At 32.7% G+C, this 20,645-nt stretch overlaps 1 protein-coding gene and 2 long non-coding RNA genes across 3 annotated transcripts in view; 2 read left to right on the top strand and 1 right to left on the bottom strand.

Moving 5' to 3' along the window:
* LOC142223924 (uncharacterized) overlaps positions 1-20,645 on the bottom strand; it is a 323,096-nt gene that overhangs the window by 28,941 nt on the left and 273,510 nt on the right. The window lies entirely within an intron of this gene.
* Positions 2,085-3,003, top strand: LOC142223926 (uncharacterized). Its single transcript, XR_012718969.1, has 3 exons — positions 2,085-2,178; positions 2,259-2,427; positions 2,778-3,003. It is a non-coding gene; the product is annotated as an uncharacterized LOC142223926 (long non-coding RNA).
* LOC142223925 (uncharacterized) lies at positions 11,541-12,124 on the top strand. Its single transcript, XR_012718968.1, has 2 exons — positions 11,541-11,624; positions 11,686-12,124. It is a non-coding gene; the product is annotated as an uncharacterized LOC142223925 (long non-coding RNA).

The raw sequence follows: 20,645 nt of genomic DNA, 5'->3' as shown, positions 1-20,645 counted from the left end.
TCTATAGAAAATGTTCTCAAAATGTTATTTCGATAGAAAATTTTGTTAAAATTTTATTCCTATAGAAAATGTTGTCAAAATTTTATTACTATAGAAAATGTTGTCAAGTTTTTATTTCTATAGAAAATTTTGTCAAAATTTTATTTCTATAGAAAATTTTGTCAAAATTTTATTTCTATAGAAAATTTTGTCAAAATTTTATTTCTATAGAAAATTGTGTCAAAATTTGTTTTAAGCTGAAATCAAAAACAACAATTATGATTGAAGAGAAACCAACAATAACAAACAAAACGAAAATTTTATTTCTATAGAAAATGTTGTTAAAACTTTATTCCTATAGAAATTTTGTCAAAATTTTATTCCTATAGACATTTTGTCAAAATTTTATTTCCAAAGCAAATTTTGTCAAAATTTTATTTCTATAGAAAATTTTGTCAAAATTTTATTTCTACTGAAAATTTTGGCAAAATTTTATTTCTACTGAAAATTTTGTCAAAATTTTATTTCAATAGAAAATTTTATCAAAATTTTATTTCAATAGAAAATTTTGTCAAAATTTTAATTCTATAGAAAATTTTGTCAAAGTGTTACTTGTATAAAAAATTTGTCTTTCTTTAGAAAAGTTTTTCAAAATTTTATTTCTATAGAAAATTTTGTCAAAATTTTATTTCTATGATTTTTTTTTTGCAAAATTTTATTACTGTAGAACATTTTGTCAAAATTTTATGTCTATTTTTGTATAGAAAATGTTGTAAAATTTTTTTCTATAGAAAATTTTGTCAAATTTTTGTTCCTATGAATTTTTTTTTGTAAAGTTTTATTTCTATAGAAAATTTTGTCAAATTTTTTTTCTAAAAAATTTTGTCAAAATTTTATTTCTATAGAAAATTTTGTCAAATTTTTTTTCTACAAAAATTTTGTCAAAATTTTATTTCTATTGAAAATTTTCTTAAAATTTTATTCTATTGTCATTTAATTCCTTTGTCATTGAGCTTAACATAGAATCGGGCAGCACTCAGTGATAAGAGAGAAGTTCACCAATGTGGTATCACAATGGACTGAATAGTCTAAGTGAGCCTGATACATCGGGCTGCCACCTAACCTAACCTAAGCTAACCTAACCTTATTCTATAGAAAAATTTGTCAAAATGTTATTTCGATAGAAAATTTTGTCAAAATTTTATTTCTTTAGAAAATGTTGTCAAAATTGTATTTCTTTAGAAAATTTCGTCAAAATTTTATTTCTATAGAAAATTTTGTCAAAATTTTATTTCCATAGAAAATTTTGTCAAAATTTTATTCCTATGATTTTTTTTTGCAAAATTTTACTTCTATAGAAAATTTTGTCAAAATTTTATTCCTATGAATTTTTTTTTGCAAAATTTTATTTCTATAGAAAATTTTCTTAAAATTTTATTCTATAAAAAATTTTCTCAAAATTTTATTTCTTTAGAAAATGTTGTCAAAATTTTATTTCTATAGAAAATTTCATCAAAATTTTATTTCTTTAGAAAATTTTATTTTTATTTTTCTATAGAAAATGTTGTCAAAATTTTATTTCTATAGAAAATTTTGTTAAAATTTTATTCCTATAGAAAATATTACTAAAATTTTATTACTATAAAAAATGTTGTCAAATTCTTATTTCTATAGAAAATTTTGTCAAAATTTTATTTCTATAGAAAATTTTGTCAAAATTTTATTTCTATAGAAAATTTTGTCAAAATTTTATTTCTATAGAAAATTTTGTCAAAATTTGTTTTAAGCTGAAATCAAAAACAACAATAATGATTGAAGAGAAACCAACAATAACAAACAAAACGAAAATTTTATTCCTATAGAAATTTTGTCAAAATTTTATTCCTATAGACATTTTGTCAAAATTTTATTTCCAAAGAAAATTTTGTCAAAATTTTATTCCTATAGAAATTTTGTCAAAATTTTATTCCTATAGCAATTTTGTCAAAATTTTATTTCCAAAGCAAATTTTGTCAAAATTTTATTTCTATAGAAAATTTTGTCAAAATTTTATTTCTATAGAAGATTTTGTCTACAATTTATTTCTATAGAAACTTTCGTCAAAATTTTATTCTATGGAAGATTTTATTTCCATAAAAAATTTTGTCAAAATTTTATTTTCTGCAAGGGGATTTTGGCAAATCCGATCCACGATGAAGGGTAACTAAGATTCAGTTCATATCAACTTTCGTAAATATTTACTTATTTTATACTCCTGAATGCATGCCACATCGCTGAAGGATAAGATGGGAAATATGGCAAGAAAAAAAAGAGAGAGAAAACCGGCTAAGGATAATGGATAAACATTACTTTTGTTGCGAACGTCGCTGTTATTTTTTCTTCTCAGGGTGAATTAGTATTACTTTTTGTTGCTGAAACTCTTGCTGCTACGACAACGGCGACCTGACTGTGAGTACCAAATATCCTTGCGAGTATGGTAATACAATATTTTTGTGACATTCAACAATAGAGAAACTCATTAAGAGTTGCTGTCCCAAAAAATACAAAAAAAAAAAAAACACAATCTTCGCTTCTCGATTCATATGGTGAATTTTTGATGGTATTTTGTTGCTATTGCATTTTCTAGTCTCCATCTCTACTACGTCTTCTAGTGAGTTTCTTCGGCATTATTATGTCACATTAAATGTTATTTCTTCCTCTACGTTGTGACAAAAGAAGCACAGTAAAAATGGAAACTGAAAATTTATCATTATGAAGTCGTTCTTCTCCGATAACGTTGTAATATTTCGTCTTTTCAGATAATGGAACATTAGTTGGGCAATAGTGACTGTGATATGTCCTAGAAGAAATATTGAGGTTTTAACTTCGAGAGGAAATTCAAATCTAATTTAAAAAAGTTTTAATTTTTTAACTTTTTTAGGGTGGCACCAAGTAGTAAAGACTCATCATGATGTACAGTTGACGGATTTATTCCAGTGTTAGTTCATTATATTGCTTACAAACTTGTAAAAGCATTTTGATCTATTGTATTCAGAAATAAAGTTATTCGTGATGGAATTCATGCATGATAGTGTGATTGATTTATATTTGAGTGGAAACCCACAATGGGATATCGTTAGACCCCTCCAGCCTTTAAATGTGAATCATTTTTTTCTAGTGCCAGTGCTTGTTACTGTGATACTTGCAGTGCTGCATCGTATCCACAAAGTGGACGAAAAACAAGTATATACGGCCGTAAGTTCGGCCAAGCTGAATCTTGTGTACCCTCCACCATGGATCGCGTAGAAACTTCTACCAAGCTTGGTATGGTTGTTAGCGGCCTCCTGTGTATTTCACAGGAGAATCTGAGTGCACAAATCCTTAGGAGATGTAGATCAATGGAAGCTATAAGAAGGGCTAGAGAAAGGCGGAAACAAATTGAGGCAACCTCTAATGGATAGAATGCTGATGTGAAGTCGATATATATTAATCGACAAAAGGTCATAAATAAGGAATGGCCAAGAAAACAGTCATTGGTGCAGGAATCATGCTCCAATGGAGGGAGCTCCGACACCGAACCTACCATTTCGGTTTACCGGAATAGATCAGATGAGTCGTACTCGATTGGAAGAAAACTTGACGTCAATCCAACTCTTTGGATTTACCGGAATAGATCAGATGAGTTATACTCGATTGTAAGGATCCCTGATGTCAATCCTACTATTTGGATCTAAAGGAATATATCCAAAGAGTCATCAGATGGGAAACAGAGGCCTACAAAAACTGAAGTTGATGGTACTGCTGCCGAAAGAGCAGCCGATGCTGAAGAGTCTGGTCTGAAGAAGACATTGATGAACCACAAAAAGGCGTCAAATCATCTGAGATTCTGGGAGAATCTCTTAATGTTTCTGTTTTATCTTTACAGGAAGAAGAGATTTCGTCTGAGAGTCACGGTGACATGGAGACTCCAAAGGTGGAGAGGGAAGCTGCTGTTGCAGAAGCAACATATCCAAGAAATGGGCGCAAGGAGTGTCCAGCAAAAAGGCAAGGTAGTCAGTTACCCACCACTAAAGGCAGAACACACGGTGAAGAAGTTTCGTGGAATATATTCGAAAGGAAGACTACCACTCACCGCCGGAGTGCAACGAAGTACAGAATTGTTGCGTTCTACCATTGCAATAATCTACAAGGAGCGGTCTACTAATGATAGGAGCGGGTTGCTCAACGAAGGAATAAAAAGAAGGAAGACAATGCTGCATTGGCGCAGACAGAAGAAAGCCCCGAAAGAGCCAGACTGGTCAGATTATTTGATGATTTGCTGTGTTACACTATAAGAATTTAGTATAATAATTAAATTTTTAAAAATTGTGTATAGACCCGTTCAACGGTTTGAAGTCTAATCTAAAGTGGGGTCTGATCACATGCCTATAAAGTGGAAAATAAATCTGAGCGAAAATCGCGAACTGAACAGACTGATGAACTTTTTACCTAAACTGTTATAGAGAGATATTACAAGAGGTAGCAGCAATAAAGCCTAAAGAGCGAACAGAAACCTGGAATCAAAAAAACCCTTGGTTCAGTTACAAATGTTTCCAAGCAAGGAAATATTCTTTCAAGTTTCTCAACGAACTCAGAGCTCGCCATAGCCAAGACAATAAAGACAAATATTTGGAAGCAAGAAAACTTTATGAAGAAATATGCAAAATAAGTAAAGAGGAATATTACCGGAAAATAGAGGAAAAGATAAACGAGGTTACAGATTTTAAAAAAAAAATTGTGGCGATTGGTAAAATAGAATAGAGGGGACAATTTTTACTGCGGAAGTGGGCTGAAAGTAAACGATTTCAAACAGTATTATGAATATCTCTTGATTCCACCAATTTTGTCATCGGACATACAATATGCCGATATGCCAAGATACACTGAAGATACAATCCCACGGCGGCGGGTTCTCTGTACCTGATTGAGCCGATGGGTCCAACTCATCGGCCAGCGGCTGTCACATCAGTGTACGTGTTGTTTCGTCCATCTTTTTGTGTTGGAGGAGGTGCATCCCGGGGAACCTTCTCCGTTTACTTTTGGTCCGAGCCGGGGTAGAGCAGAATCCCGGACCATGGTACTGTTCGGTCTGCCAAATTCACCATCGTTCGGTTTCGGTGAGGTGTAACCGGTGCTTGGAATGGGTGCACTTCCGGAATTGTTTCGGCATAACATCGCTACGGGAGTATAGTCATACTAACTACGTGGCAGGATGCTGTGTCAGTGATAGCAGCAGTGGGTCATCAGACTATGCGACCCCCCGACATCTCCCGCACAACAATATACTCCGCCGCAGCATCTAACACCGAATATTGTTGTACCAGTTCCGGAAAGTGCATCATTTTTGCAATCTACTTGCAACGGGCTCCGAGGTAAGATTAGCGAAATAGTAGATTTGATGAATCCGAAGAGGATCAGGGTCACGGCGATCCAAGAGACAAAGCTAAATGAGACCTGTAGCTTGCGTCATTGTGATGGGTACAATGTGCTGCGTAAGGATCGCACTAGGAATGGAGGTGGTGGCGTGGCTTTCATATTACACCGTTCCGTGCAGTATAGGCCTATCCCGCATGTGCAAGACACTAGTGACCCCTACATGGAATGTATCGGGGTAGCAGTCAAGTCTGGGGCTGTCGAGATAGAGCTATACAATGTGTATATACCGCCGGTTGGTAGCTGTGCTTATAGCCCAAACATTGAGTGGCTGTTGTGCGGGCATAACCGATTGGTTCTAGGAGAATTTAATGCCCGCCACGAACTTTGGCATTCTCTCCTGGGTAATGACCAGAGAGGCATAGCTTTGGCAGAAAAGATAGATGACTCCACATTTTGCACGGTGAACGAATAGGCCCCCACGAGAATTATGGGTGATTGCAATGGTTCGCAAGATTTATCCTTAGCATCGCCTGGTCTGATAAATGACGTTTCCTGGCAACCCGTCATTTCATTGGGTTCAGACTACCTCCCTATAAATCTCACCATTAACCGACCCTCCGATTTCATAACCTCTGAACGCCGGACGTTCATAAACCAAAAGAAATCCAACTGGGAAGGCTTCAGAGAATATACAGATCGCCGCTTCAGTGAGCTCCCGTCCCCCTCTCATGTTCATGTTGCCCAGAGGGCGTTCCGGGACATCATCAATGCAGCAGCCGCTCGCTTTATTCTAGCTGGTCGAATTGCCCAAGGGAGGCCTAACTTCCCAGCTGAAGCGGCGGGACTCGCAGACGAGCATGATGAACGCCGTCGTGCTAACCCTAGAATCAGGGAACTGAATCTAGAGATTAGTAAGATAGTCGACGAGCACAAGCAGAACACATGGTAAGAGCACCTGAAGCAATGTAGCCTAGGCACAGGAACAGGCAAATTCTGGTCAACAGTGAGAGCCCTCTCGAACCCCGCTACAAGGGATGATGGGATTTCAGTCACCTTTGGCGACGTAACTGTGACTGATCCGAAGAGATGCGCCAAATACTTCAACCGACAGTTTGTCGAGCATCCAGAGAGTTATAGAGCGAAAAGGAGAGCCACTCGTCGCATACGTGGTCTCCGAGCCGATGACACACCACAATTTACCGCAGCCGAAGTTACCAATGTCATCAACAGCGCGAAACCATCCAAGGCGCTGGGCCCCTACGGAATTTCAATGCTAATGCTGAAGCACCTGGGAATACTGGGAGTTGAGTACCTGACCAGACTCCTCAAATTTGTCCTTGGAATCACTCATTACACCCGACGTCTGGAAGATGGGAAGGGTGATTCCACTACTGAAGCCAGGCAAAGATCCGAGTAAAAGTGAAACGTACAGACCGATATCCCTTCTCTCGCCATTAGCCAAGACACTTGAGGCACTACTCCTCCCCAGTAGGAGAGAGTAAAAGTGAAACGTACAGACCGATATCCCTTCTCTCGCCATTAGCCAAGACACTTGAGGCACTACTCCTCCCCAGTAGGAGAATTTTCCAGCTGCCCTCCATCAACATGGATTCCGTAAGGTACACAGTACGACGACAGCCTTACATGCCATTTCGACACATATCAATATGGGACTTAATCAACCCAAGCCGTGTCATAGGACGGTCCTCGAGTCGCTTGACCTATCGATACGGTCAACCCTGCCACATTATTCGAGGACATCGAGAATACGTCCCTACCGGCAGGAACGAAGCGTTGGGTTCTGAATTATATGTGTGGACGACAGTCGTACGTGGAATTCAGGGACAAAAAGTCAAAACCCCGTAGAGTTAAACAGGGAGTTCCCCAGGGTGGGGTGATATCTCCGGCACTAATTAACCTCTACCTGTCCTCGATTCCACCCCTCCTGCCGGCGTCGAGATTGTATCATATGCGGACGACTGTACAATTATGGCATCCGGGCCCAGTTATTTCACTGCTAAATAGAAGCCACACTGTTTACTACATGGACGGCGGAAGTGTGTAGGCAGTTTGTTAGAGACCATATACTAACACCACGTACCAAATTTCAACCGAATCGGATGAAGAGAGGCAAGAGGCTCCGGAGGTCAAATCTGGGGATCGGTTTATATGGGGTTTATATATAACTATGGACCGATATGGACCAATTTTTGCATGGTTGTTAGAGACCATACTAATACCACGTACCAAATTTCAACCGAATCGTGTGAGTTTTGCTCTTCCAAGAGTCTCCGGAGTTCAAATCTGGAGATCGGTTTATATAGTTATGGACCGATATGGACCACTTTTTGCATGATTGTTAGATACCATATGTTTACACCTCGCACAAAATTTCAACCGGATAGGATGAATTTTGATCCTCCAAGAGGCTCCGGAGGTCAAATTTGGAGATCGGTTTACATGGGGGCCATGTATAATTATGGACCGATATGAGCCAATTTTCGCATGGTTGTTAGATACCATAAATTAACACCACGTACCAAATTTCAACCGGATCGGATGAAATTTTCTTTTCTAAGAGGCTCCGCAAGCCAAATCTGGGGGTCCGTTTATATGGGGGCTATACGTAAAAGTGGTCCAATATGGTCCATTTGAAATACCAACCGACCTACATCAATAACAACTAGTTATGTCAAGATTCAATTCGTTAGCTTGTTTCGTTGGGAAGTTAGCGTTATTTCAACATACGGACGGACGTACATGATTAGATCGACTCAGAATTCACCACTACCCAGAATAAATAAATATATATATAAATAAATATATATATATATCTATATATATATATATATATATATATATATATATATATATATATATATATATATATATATATATATATATATATATATATATATATATATATATATATATATATATATATATATATATATATATATATATATATATATATATATATATATATATATATATATATATATATATATATATATATATATATATATATATATATATATATATATATATATATATATATATATATATATATATATATATATATATATATATATATATATATATATATATATATATATATATATATATATATATATATATATATATATATATATATATATATATATATATATATATATATATATATATATATATATATATATATATATATATATATATATATATATATATATATATATATATATATATATATATATATATATATATATATATATATATATATATATATATATATATATATATATATATATATATATATATATATATATATATATATATGAAATATATATAGGAAATTTTCTCATAATTTTATTTTTATAGGAAATTTTGAAAAAAATTTCATATTTATAGAATATTTTGTCAAAATTTTGTTTCTATATCCTTTTTTGTGAGCATTTATACTACCAATTCTGTCAAAATTTTATTTCTATAAAAAATTTTGTCAAAATTTTATTTCTATTGGAAATTTTGTTAAAATTTTATTTCAATAGAAAATTTTATCAAAATTTTATTTCTATAGAATATTTGGTCAACATTTTACTACCATAGAAACTTTTGTAAAATTTTATTTCTATAGAAAATTTTGTCAAAAAATTATTTCTATAGAAAATTTTGTCAGAATTTTATTTGTATAGGAATTTTTGTCATAATTTTAGTCAACATAAAATTTTGTTAAAATTTTATTTCTATAGGAAATTTTGTTCAAATTTATTTTTTTAGAAAATTCTGTTAAAATTTTATTTCTATAGAAAATTTTATCAAAATTTTATTTCTTTAGGAAATTTTGTAAAAATTTTATTCCTATAAGAAATTTTGTCAAAATATTATTTCTATAGAAAATTTTGTCATCATTTTACTACCATAGAAAATTCTGTGAAATTTTTTTCTATAGAAAATTTTTTCAAAATTTTATTTCTATAGAATATTTTGTCAACATTTTACTACCATAGAAACTTTTGTAAAATTTTATTTCTATAGAAAATTTTGTCAAAAAATTATTTCTATAGAAAATTTTGTCAGAATTTTATTTATATAAGAATTTTTGTCAAAATTTTAGTCAACATAAAATTTTGTTAAAATTTTATTTCTATAGGAAATTTTGTTAAAATTTATTTCTTTAGAAAATTCTGTTAAAATTTTATTTTTATAAAAACATTTATGAAAATTTTATTTCTATAGGAAATTTTGTCAACATTTTATTCCTATAAGAAATTTTGTCAAAATTTTATTTCTATAGAAAATTTTGTCATCATTTTACTACCATAGAAAATTCCGTCAAATTTTTTTCTATAGAAAATTTTGTCGAAATTTTATTTCTATAGAAAACTTTGTCAAAATTTTATTTCTATAGAAAACTTTGTCAAAATTTTATTTCTATAGAATATTTTGTGAACATTTTAGTACCATAGAAAATTCTGTCAAAATTGTGTTACAAACAGAATGACAAAGCTAATATATCCCCATCCTATGGTGGAGGGTGTAATTAAAAACTTTTGTCTTCCGAGTGTATTTAAAAGGTTAATTGTATCAATTACATAACTATTAAACTAAAGGGTGAATTTCAAAATTTGGTTAAGGGAAAACGCGTGTAAATCGGTGAAATCGTTTATTTAAAAAATCAAATTAAATTTCTTTTTCAAGTTCAATTAGTATAAAATTCAGGAAAAATATTCAGTTAGGCTTTCGCTTTTCCAAATCCGAATTGCCGGGCCCCACGCTTGACACCTGCCATCAGATTTTGTACAGCCACCTTGTCCACCTTCTTCGCCGCAGAAAGCCAGTTTGCCTTGAACTGCTGCTCGTCCTTAGCAGTTTTTTTTGTCTTCTTTAGGTCCCGCTTGACAATAGCCCAGTATTTCTCAATTGGGCGGAGCTCTGGTGTGTTGGGAGGGTTCTTGTCCTTTGGAACCACCTGCACGTTGGTGGCGGCGTACCACTCCATGGCCTTTTTACCGTAATGGCAAGATGCCAAATCCAGCCAAAACAGTACGGAACAACCGTGTTTCTTCAGGAAAGGCAGCAGACGTTTATTCAAACACTCTTTGGCGTAAATTTCTTGGTTGACAGTCCCGGAAGCTATGAAAATGCTGCTTTTCAAGCCACAGGTACAGATGGGTTGCCAAACCAGATATTTCTTTGTGAACTTTGACAGTTTTATGTGCTTGAAAATATCTGCTACCTTTCCCCTTCCTTTTGCCGTATAAAACTCCTGTCCCGGAAGCTGCTTGTAGTTGGCTTTGACGTAGGTTTCGTCGTCCATTACCACGCAGTCAAACTTCGTCAGCATCGTCGGGGATCGCGCTTTGGCCGTCGTATTTTGTTTATCATCGCGATTTGGAGTCACTACCTTCTTGTAAGTCGATAGTCCGGCTCGTTTTTTGATACACCCAGCTTATTTGCGGCATCTCGGAGAGAGAGGTTAGGGTTTCGCTTGAAACTACCGGCAACTCTCTTTGTCGTCTCAGCGGCTTCCGGTTTTCGATTTCCCCCCGATCCAATCGAAAGAAATACGTCAAGTTTATATTGACCAAATTTTGACCGTATCACCCTTTATTTTGGCGGTATTTGTTTCTGTGTGGAATCGGGCAGTATTCATTGATAAACGAGATGCTCCCCACCTGTAGAATCACAATGGCCTTAATAGCCTAAGTGATACTAAACATTTTAAATTGGAAGAGTGAGAACAGACTGGCGTTTTTATAAAATGATACAATTATTTAAATTATCCCAGCAAAAAAAGCGTCGCCAAAAAAGTAGTGAAAATGTTCTTTTTGGATCCGGAAGTAGTGCAAAATTGGAGCAGAAGCGATGAATTTAACATGGGCTTGTCATAGGACGGATGTCCACCATTTCAACAGCCGTTGCACTTAATATGCATCACTTCTTACTCTGTGATTCGAATTCAGTGTTTCGTGAAGTGAATTAAAAAAATGTTTATAAATAATTGAATTAAAATAACTTCATGTGTAGTTACAATAAAGAACATCTTTGGGAGTACATCTGTTGGAAGTGCTTTTAAAGTTGTGCCTTTTAAAGAACTTCCAATTTTTTTGCTGGGTATTGTATGAACCTTTGATTGCTCCTTAAAATTAAAAAAAAACAAAAACTACCAACAATTTGAATTAGCATGAATTTATTTGTCAGAAAAATTAAGACATTTGACACTTGACAATGGATATAGAAAAATTTTCCAGGTGAATATATAAAAATTCAAAAATAATTTACTAGATCATCTTGAAATATTATCCACTATAGATCATTTTCATCAAGATTTAAATCGGTAATGGACAATAAAAAATTCAATATCTTCAACTATCGTTTGGGTTTCTTCAAGAGGAAACTATTGAAAATGGTAACCATTTACGTAGCCACCTCCACCATTATGGAGATGGCCTCAAAATGTAAATAAATTTCAAAATTCAACGAACATGAAAGAATAGGGCAAAATATTAACTGGATTTATTAACAAATATCTCACACATATATGTATAGCTCAATATTATTTAATGGAGATGGCCTCAAAATGTAAATAAATTTCAAAATTCAACGAACATGAAAGAATAGGGCAAAATATTAACTGGATTTATTAACAAATATCTCACACATATATGTATAGCTCAATATTATTTAATGTAACATTATTTAAGTAAGAATCTCCTAATAATTAATAAAATATTCCTATGTTTGCAATAGATTTCATCTTGTCTTATATTTACTCAAGATTCCCCAACTTGACCGATGTTTGAGAATTCTGCTCTCGCCATTGGGAGCTAATATATATTACAGAGCATGTTTTCTCGGGATTATCTAAAATTTCTAGGGTGTGGAATGATTGAGTCCTCCTGCAAATAACTTGGAAAATTTTATAAGGAAAAACACAAATACAAATTTTCTTATTACCTTATTTCACTACAATCATTGTCTGGTATGCATAGAAATTTTGGCTTGGATTTCACATCCAGCAGACCACTATTGGACTCTGGAATACTAAATTGATTGGACAAATGATCCATTACATATAAACTAACACTAAAATAGATTTTTTATCCTTGTAGTATTAATTTTTTTTTTTTGGCAAGTAAAACTAAGTATGGGTAAAAGCACATTCAAGTCTACCACATTGAAAAAACTTATAAAATATTAGTTCTGTTCCCTTACTTTACAACACAAAAAAAAATATTTTTTCAGATTCACTGATGAAATTAATTTTTATTTTATTTAATAATTGAAATTGCTTCAATCACTAAAATAGAGTATAGATCACAAAATTAACAAGTAAGGAAAGTCTAAAGTCGGGCGGGGCCGACTATATTATACCCTGCACCACTTTTTAGATCTAAATTTTCGATACCATATCACATCCGTCAAATGTGTTGGGGGCTATATATAAAGGTTTGTCCCAAATACATACATTTAAATATCACTCGATTTGGACAGAATTTGATAGACTTTTACAAAATCTATGGACTCAAAATTTAAGTTGGCTAATGCACCAAGGTGGAACACAATTTTAGTAAAAAAAATTATGGGAAACATTTAAATCAGAAGCAATTTTAAGGAAACTTCGCAAAAGTTTATTTATGATTTATCGCTCGGTATATATGTATTAGTAAGTTTAGGAAAATTAGAGTCATTTTTACAACTTTTCGACTAAGCAGTGCCGATTTAACAAGGAAAATGTTGGTATTTTGACCATTTTTGTCGAAATCAGAAAAAAATATATATGGGAGCTATATCTAAATCTGAACCGATATCAACCAAATTTGGCACGCATAGCTACAATGCTAATTCTACTCCCTGTGCAAAATTTCAACTAAATCGGAGTTAAAAATTGGCCTCTGTGGTCATATGAGTGTAAATCGGGCGAAAGCTATATGGGGGATATATCTAAATCTGAACCGATTTCAACCAAATTTGGCACGCATAGCTACAATACTAATTCTACTCCCTGTGCATAATTTCAATTAAATCGTAGCAAAAAATTGGCCTCTGTGGTCATATGAGTGTAAATCGCGCGAAAGCTATATATGGGAGCTATATCTAAATCTGAACCGATTTCAACCAAATTTGGCACACATAGCTACGATGCTAATTCTACTTCCTGTGCAAAATTTCAACTAATTCGGAGCAAAATATTGGCATCTGTGGTCATTTGAGTGTAAATCGGGCGAAAGCTATATATGGGAGCTATATCTAAATCTGAACCGATTTCAACCAAATTTGGCACGCATAGCTATAATGCTAATTCTACCCCCTGTGCAAAATTTCAACTAAATCGGAGCAAAAACTTGGCCTCTGTGGGCAAATGAGTGTAAATCGGGAGAAAGCTATATATGGGAGCTATATCTAAATCTGAACCGATTTGGCAAGTTTTTCGAGACTCATAAAATATTCGGATGTACGGAATTTGAGGAAGATCGGTTGATATACACGCCAATTATGACCAGATCGGTGAAAAATATATATGGCAGCTATACCTAAATCTGAACCGATTTTTTCCAAAATCAATAGGGATCGTCTTTGAGCCGAAACAGGACCCTATACCAAATTTTAGGACAATCGGACTAAAACTGCGAGCTGTACTTTGCACACAAAAATACATCAACAGACAGATAGACGGACAGACAGATAGACAGACGGACAGACAGACAGACAGACGGACATCGCTAAATCGACTCAGAATTTAATTCTAAGACGATCGGTATACTAAACGATGGGTCTCAGACTTTTCCTTCTTGGCGTTACATACAAATGCACAAACTTATTATACCCTGTACCACAGTAGTGGTGAAGGGTATAATTAGAGATAAAAATTCACTTCATAAAAAAATTAATTGATTTCTTCGAAACCCCTATTATTTTTATACCCTCCACCATAGGATGGGGGTAAATTAACTTTGTCATTCCGTTTGTAACACATCGAAATTTTGCTCTAAGACCCCATAAACTGTATATATTCTGGGTCGTGGTGAAATTCTGAGTCGATCTAAGCATGTCCGTCCGTCCGTCTATTGAAATCACGCTAACTTCCGAACGAAACAAGCTATCGACTTCAAACTTGGCACAAGTAGTTGTTATTGATGTAGGTCGGATGGTATTGTAAATGGGCCACATCGGTCCTCTTTTACGTATAGCCCCCATATAAGCGGACCCCCAGATTTGGCTTGCCTCTAAGAGCAGCATATTTCATCCGCTCTGGCTGAAATTTGGTACATGGTGTAAGTATATGGTCTTTACCAACCATGCAAAAATTTGTCCATATCGGTCCATAATTATATATAGCCCTCATATAAACCGATCCCCCGATTTGGCTTGCGGAGCCTCTAAGAGAAGCAAATTTCATCCGATCCGTCTGAAATTTGGTACGTGGTGTTGGTATATGTTCTCTAATGACCATGCAAAAGTTGTTCCACATCGGCTCATAATTATATATAGCCCCCATATAAACCGTTCCCCAGATTTGATCTCCGTAGCTTCTTGTAGGAACAAAATTCATCCGATCCGGTTAAAATTTGCAACGTGGTGTTAGTATAAGACCGCTAATAACCATGTCAAAATTGATCCATATCGGTCTATAGTTATATATAGCCGATCCCCAATCACACAAAAATTGGTCCATATCGGTTCATAATCATGATTGCTACTCTACCAAAATTTTATTTTTATAGAAAACATTGTCAAAATGTTATTTCTATAGAAAATTTTGTCAAATTTTTATTTCTATAGAAAATTTTGTCAAAATTTTATTCCAATATAAAATTTTGTCAAAATTTTATTTCTATAGAAAATTTTGTCAAAATTTTATTTCTATAGCAAAATTTTTCCAAATTTTATTTCTATAGAAAATTTGTTCCAAATTTTATTTCTTTAGAATTTTTTTTCCAAATTTTACTTCTATAGAAAATGTTGTCAAAATTTTATTTCTATAGAAACTTTAAACTTAATTATATACGTATTTAATCGGCCTTTTTTAGTTTAATATATACCACGTATGGACTATGTGATATATATTACGGTGTTAGGAAGTTTTAAGATACCTTGCCATCGGCAAGTGTTACCGCAACCCAAGTAATTCGATTGTGGATGACAGTCTTCAGTAGAAGTTTCTACGCTATCCATGGTGGAGGGTACATAAGCTTCGGCGTGGCCGAACTTACGGCCGTATATACTTGTTTTTTTAATATTTACACACAACCTTAATTGCCTTCTCTCGGAATTTCTATAGAAAATTTTATCAAAATTTTATTTCTATAAAAAATGTTGTCAAAATTTTATATCTATAGACAATTTTGTCAAAATTTTATTTCTCTTGTTGATATTGTTGACCTTTTAATTTAGTTTTTATGGTTTTTTATCTCATAATCTCAGCAATTTTTTGTTTTTTATTTTCCTATATTTCGGTTGACTTCATCACAACAGTTTTCAAGGGTTTTCTACTGTCCGTTTTTCTATAGAAAATTTTGTGAAAATTTTATTTCTATAGAAAATTTTGTGAAAATTTTATTTCTATAGGAAATTTTGTCAAAATTTTATTTCTATAGATATTTTGTCAAAATTTTATGTCTATAGAAAATTTTGTCAAAATTTTATTTCTATAGGAAATTTTGTTAAAATTTTATTTCTATAGGAAATTTTGCTAAAATTTTATCTCTATAGAAAATTTTGTCAAATTTTTATTTCTATAGAAATGTTCTTCAAAATTTTATTTCTATAGACATTATTGTCAAAATTTTATTTTTATAGGAAATTTTGTCAAAATTTTATTTCTATAGGAAATTTTGTTAAAATTGTTTTTCTATAGGAAATTTTGACAAAATTTTATTTCTATAGAAAATTTTTTCAGAATTTTATTTCTATAGGAAATTTTGTCAAAAATTTTATTTATGTGGAACATTTCGTCAACATTTTGCTACCATAGAAAATTATGTAAAAAATTTATTTCTGTTTTATGGCACCTTACTTTCCCAGCAAAAAAAGCGTCGTCAACAAGTAATGAAAATGTTCTGTTTGGATCCGGAAGTGGTGCAATCTTGACGCAGAAGCGATGAATTTACCGTGGTGCAATGGTTAGCATGCCCACCTTGCATACACAAGGTCGTGGGTTCGATTCCTGCTTCGACCGAACACCAAAAAGTTTTACAGCGGTGGATTATCCCGACTCAGTAATGCTGGTGACATTTCTGAGGGTTTCAAAGCTTCTCTAAGTGGTTTCACTGCAATGTGGAATGCCGTTCGGACTCGGCTATAAAAAGGAGGTCCCTTGTCATTGAGCTTAACATGGAATCGGGCAGCACTCAGTGATAAGAGAGAAGTTCACCAATGTGGTATCGCAATGGACTGAATAGTCTAAGTGAGCCTGATACATCGGGCTGCCACCTAACCTAACCTAACCTAACATGGGCTTGTCATAGGACGGAAGTCCTCCATTTCAACAGCCGTTGTACTGAATTTGCATCACTTCTTTAGGTGTGATCCGAATTCAATGTTTTGGATGTAAATTAAAAAATTCTGTGATATTTTGTAAAATAAATATTTTTTATAATTTTTAATGGATTCTAACGCTTGTCGGACACGTTTGACCTCAAATATTTTCAAAAAGTCACGTTGTACTGAATTTGCATCACTTCTTTAGGTGTGATCCGAATTCAATGTTTTGGATGTAAATTAAAAAATTCTGTGATATTTTGTAAAATAAATATTTTTTATATTTTTTATAATTTTTAATGGATTCTAACGCTTGTCGGACACGTTTGACCTCAAATATTTTCAAAAAGTCACAATTTTTTCAGATTGGATTTAGCATTTTTTTCGACAAAATTTAAAAGATTTGTACGATTTTATGAACATTTACTCTGTTTTTAATCTATTTGAAACAAAAAAGTTAAAATTACCAATTAAAAGTATGAAAAAATCAAGTTATAAAAATTGAATTGAAAAAACTTACTGGGTAGTTAAAATAAAGAACATCAATGGGAGTGCAATTTCTGTAAGTGCTTTTAAAGTTGTGCCTTTGGAAGAACTTCCAAATTTTTTTGCTGGGTTGACACTTAAAAACAATAAAGTGTAATTCACTCTTGTTTTATTTAACTACCTGGCCCTGATGAAGATTGACGATGTCAAATCGAAATATTGGCGTCAAAAAAATAAAACTCAAATAAAAAACATCTAGAGTTTCTTTATTTATGACCTCGAGCTGGACTAAAACCAAAAATATAGTTAAGCACAGTTCAACAATCCAAATTAAATAAAAATTTATTTCTTTAGAAAATTTAGTAAAAATTTTATTTCTATAGGAAATTTTGTAAAAATTTTATTCAATATAAAATTTTATTAACATTTTATTCAGTATATCTACTTATATATATATATATATATATATATATATATATATATATATATATATATATATATATATATATATATATATATATATATATATATATATATATATATATATATATATATATATATATATATATATATAATTTTGTAAAAATCTTATTTCTATAGAAAATTTTGTCAAAATTTTATTTCTATAGAAAATTTTTTCAAAAATTTATTTCTATAGAAAATTTTGTCATAATTTAATTTCCATAGAAAATTTTGTCAAAATGTTGTTTCTATACAAAATTTTGCTAACATGTTATTTCTATAGAAAATTTTGCCAAAATTTTATTTCTATAAAAATTTTTGTCAAAATTTTATTTCTATAGAAAATTTTGTCAAAATTTTATTTCTATAGAAAATTTTGCCAAAATTTTATTTCTATAAAAATTTTTGTCAAAATTTTATTTCTATAGAAAATTTTGTCAAAATTTTATTTCTATAGGAAATTTTGTCAAAATTTTATTCCTAAAGGAAATTTTGTCAAAATTTTATTTCTATAGAAAATTTTGTCAAAATTTTATTTCTATAGGAAATTTTGTCAAAATTTTATTCCTAAAGGAAATTTTGTCAAAATTTTATTCCTAAAGAAAATTTTGCCAACATTTTATTTCTATAGAAAATTTTGTCAAAATTTTATTTCCTTAGAAAAATTTGTAAAAATTTTATTTCTATAGAAAATTTTTTCAAAATTTTATTTCTATAGAAAATCTTGTCAAAATTTTATTTCTATAGAACATTTTGTCAACATTTTATTTCTATAGAAAATTTTGTCAAAATTTTATGTCTATATATAGAAATAAATATTTGATAGAAATAAATTGTTGACAAAATTTTCTATTTTAATTTTTTTTTAACTCATTGAATTTGCAAAATCAACCAAATATCAAGAATTCTAACAATCTACCAGACAGTAAACAATCTACCATTTTTGGTAGAATTCTACCAACTGTGGCAACGGTGGTTTCAGTTATGAAAATATACATTTTCTTTGGGTTAAACGGGAGCATCACTGATTCATATAAGAGAACAGTAATCTCGTCGAGAAGTTAAGGTCGAATGTTCGAAAATAACATTGAATATTTCCAAATTTAAGTAATTAGAAAAGAAATTAGTTTCTTTAAAAATTCCACGCTATGATTGAAATCTCATTTGTTTTTCAGTTCCAAGTCAGACCATGCAACTCTTGTAAATACAACATAGAAATGTCGCCAACAAGGATAGTGTCATCATCATATATCCGTTGCATTAATCTCCTCAAAACATCCAGCCGTCGCCACAACCACCAAAGTGTTCAGCACCAAGTGTTCAAACAAAACACCAACGTGAAATAATGAATACTAAAGTTTTGCTGCTTAACACAGAAGTGTCATGGAAGTAATGGGCGGGAGCTGCAAGAACTCATACAACACAATTTCCGACAAAGCCAACTCCTTTTAAGTTTCACTCCTTCAAAAGGATAAGCAAACGGGAAACATTACACACTCTCTCGCTCTCCCTCTCTCTGTGAATGAAGCGAAGACAACGAAGATGAATACAAAAATCTTAAGAACTTTGAAGAAAGGATAAAAGGACTCACACATTAGTGTCTCTGAGTATGGGATGTTAGATCCATGAACGCACCAGGCAATGTGAAGACAGACATCCATAGTGTAGGTGAGGAGTTTAGTATATTTAAAAACTTGACGAAATGTTTCACACTTGGTTGAATACCATGAAGGTGTAGACAACTTATGTTAGAGTTTTGCATTCATTGTTTGCGCCCATTGTGGTGAAGCCTAGAAGCAGAGATAGGGGGAGGCGTGATGCCTTCGGATGTGACATTAGCAATAGTGACTAGTGACGCTATTTGGGGCGTGCGAAAAGGTGCACAATTTACATAACCCATGTAAGCCAAAGAGATGAAGGTGGCGTGTTGCATATACGAAATGAACGTAAAGATTTTAGTGGCAGTGTAAACCTGAACCTTCTCGGTTATTTTCTTCTGTTGAACTAACCAGATTGTTCCAAAAACATTAGCAGACTGCTTAAGTTAACGTTTTCCAGGTCCGTCAGTCCGTCATATGCCCATAAAATTCTCTTACACCTTACACAAAATGCAGGACACTTACACAAGAAGTGTTTAATTGATTCCTTTTCCTCCGCATAATGACAGCTCATACAATAGTCATTCTACTTCGCGCCAATAGTTTTTGCAAAATCGCCTATCAGGCAGCGACCCGTTATAGCAGATATCGGGAGTGATATCTAACGTTTCGAGACCACTAGCATATCAAGTGTGCGGTTTAAGTTTAAATGGGGCCATATTTGCTTGGTGCCGTTATAACCCTTGCAATGCTCCCATCAAACATTTGCCATTATAACAGCCTCCTCACGCAGTAAGAGCTTGTAGGTAGCCAGAGGCATAAAGGATGATACGGTCAAAATTTGGTCAAGGGAAAACGCGTGTAAATCGGTGAAATCGTTTATTTAAAAAATCAAATTAAATTTCTTTTCCAAGTTCAATTAGTATAAAATTCAGGAAAAATATTCAGTTAGGCTTTCGCTTTTCCAAATCCGAATTGCCGGGCCTCACTCTTGACACCTGCCATCAGATTTTGTACAGCCACCTTGTCCACCTTCTTCGCCGCAGAAAGCCAGTTTGCCTTGAACTGCTGCTCGTCCTTAGCAGCATTAGCGTAGCTAGACAATTTTCCTAGGGGGGGCTATAGCCCCCCTAGCTAAAACTTTATAGACTGAACTTATAGGTTCGACTAATGTTTTATTTCATAAAATTTAATAAAAAATAGACATCAAAATAAATCGAGAATCAATTTATAATAAAGCAACTA

Source organism: Haematobia irritans, chromosome 2 (genome assembly GCF_050003625.1).
Source record: "Haematobia irritans isolate KBUSLIRL chromosome 2, ASM5000362v1, whole genome shotgun sequence".
NCBI lineage: Eukaryota > Metazoa > Arthropoda > Insecta > Diptera > Muscidae > Haematobia > Haematobia irritans.
The sequence above is the reverse complement of the archived record's forward strand: the minus strand, read 5'-3'. Positions and strand labels throughout refer to the sequence as shown.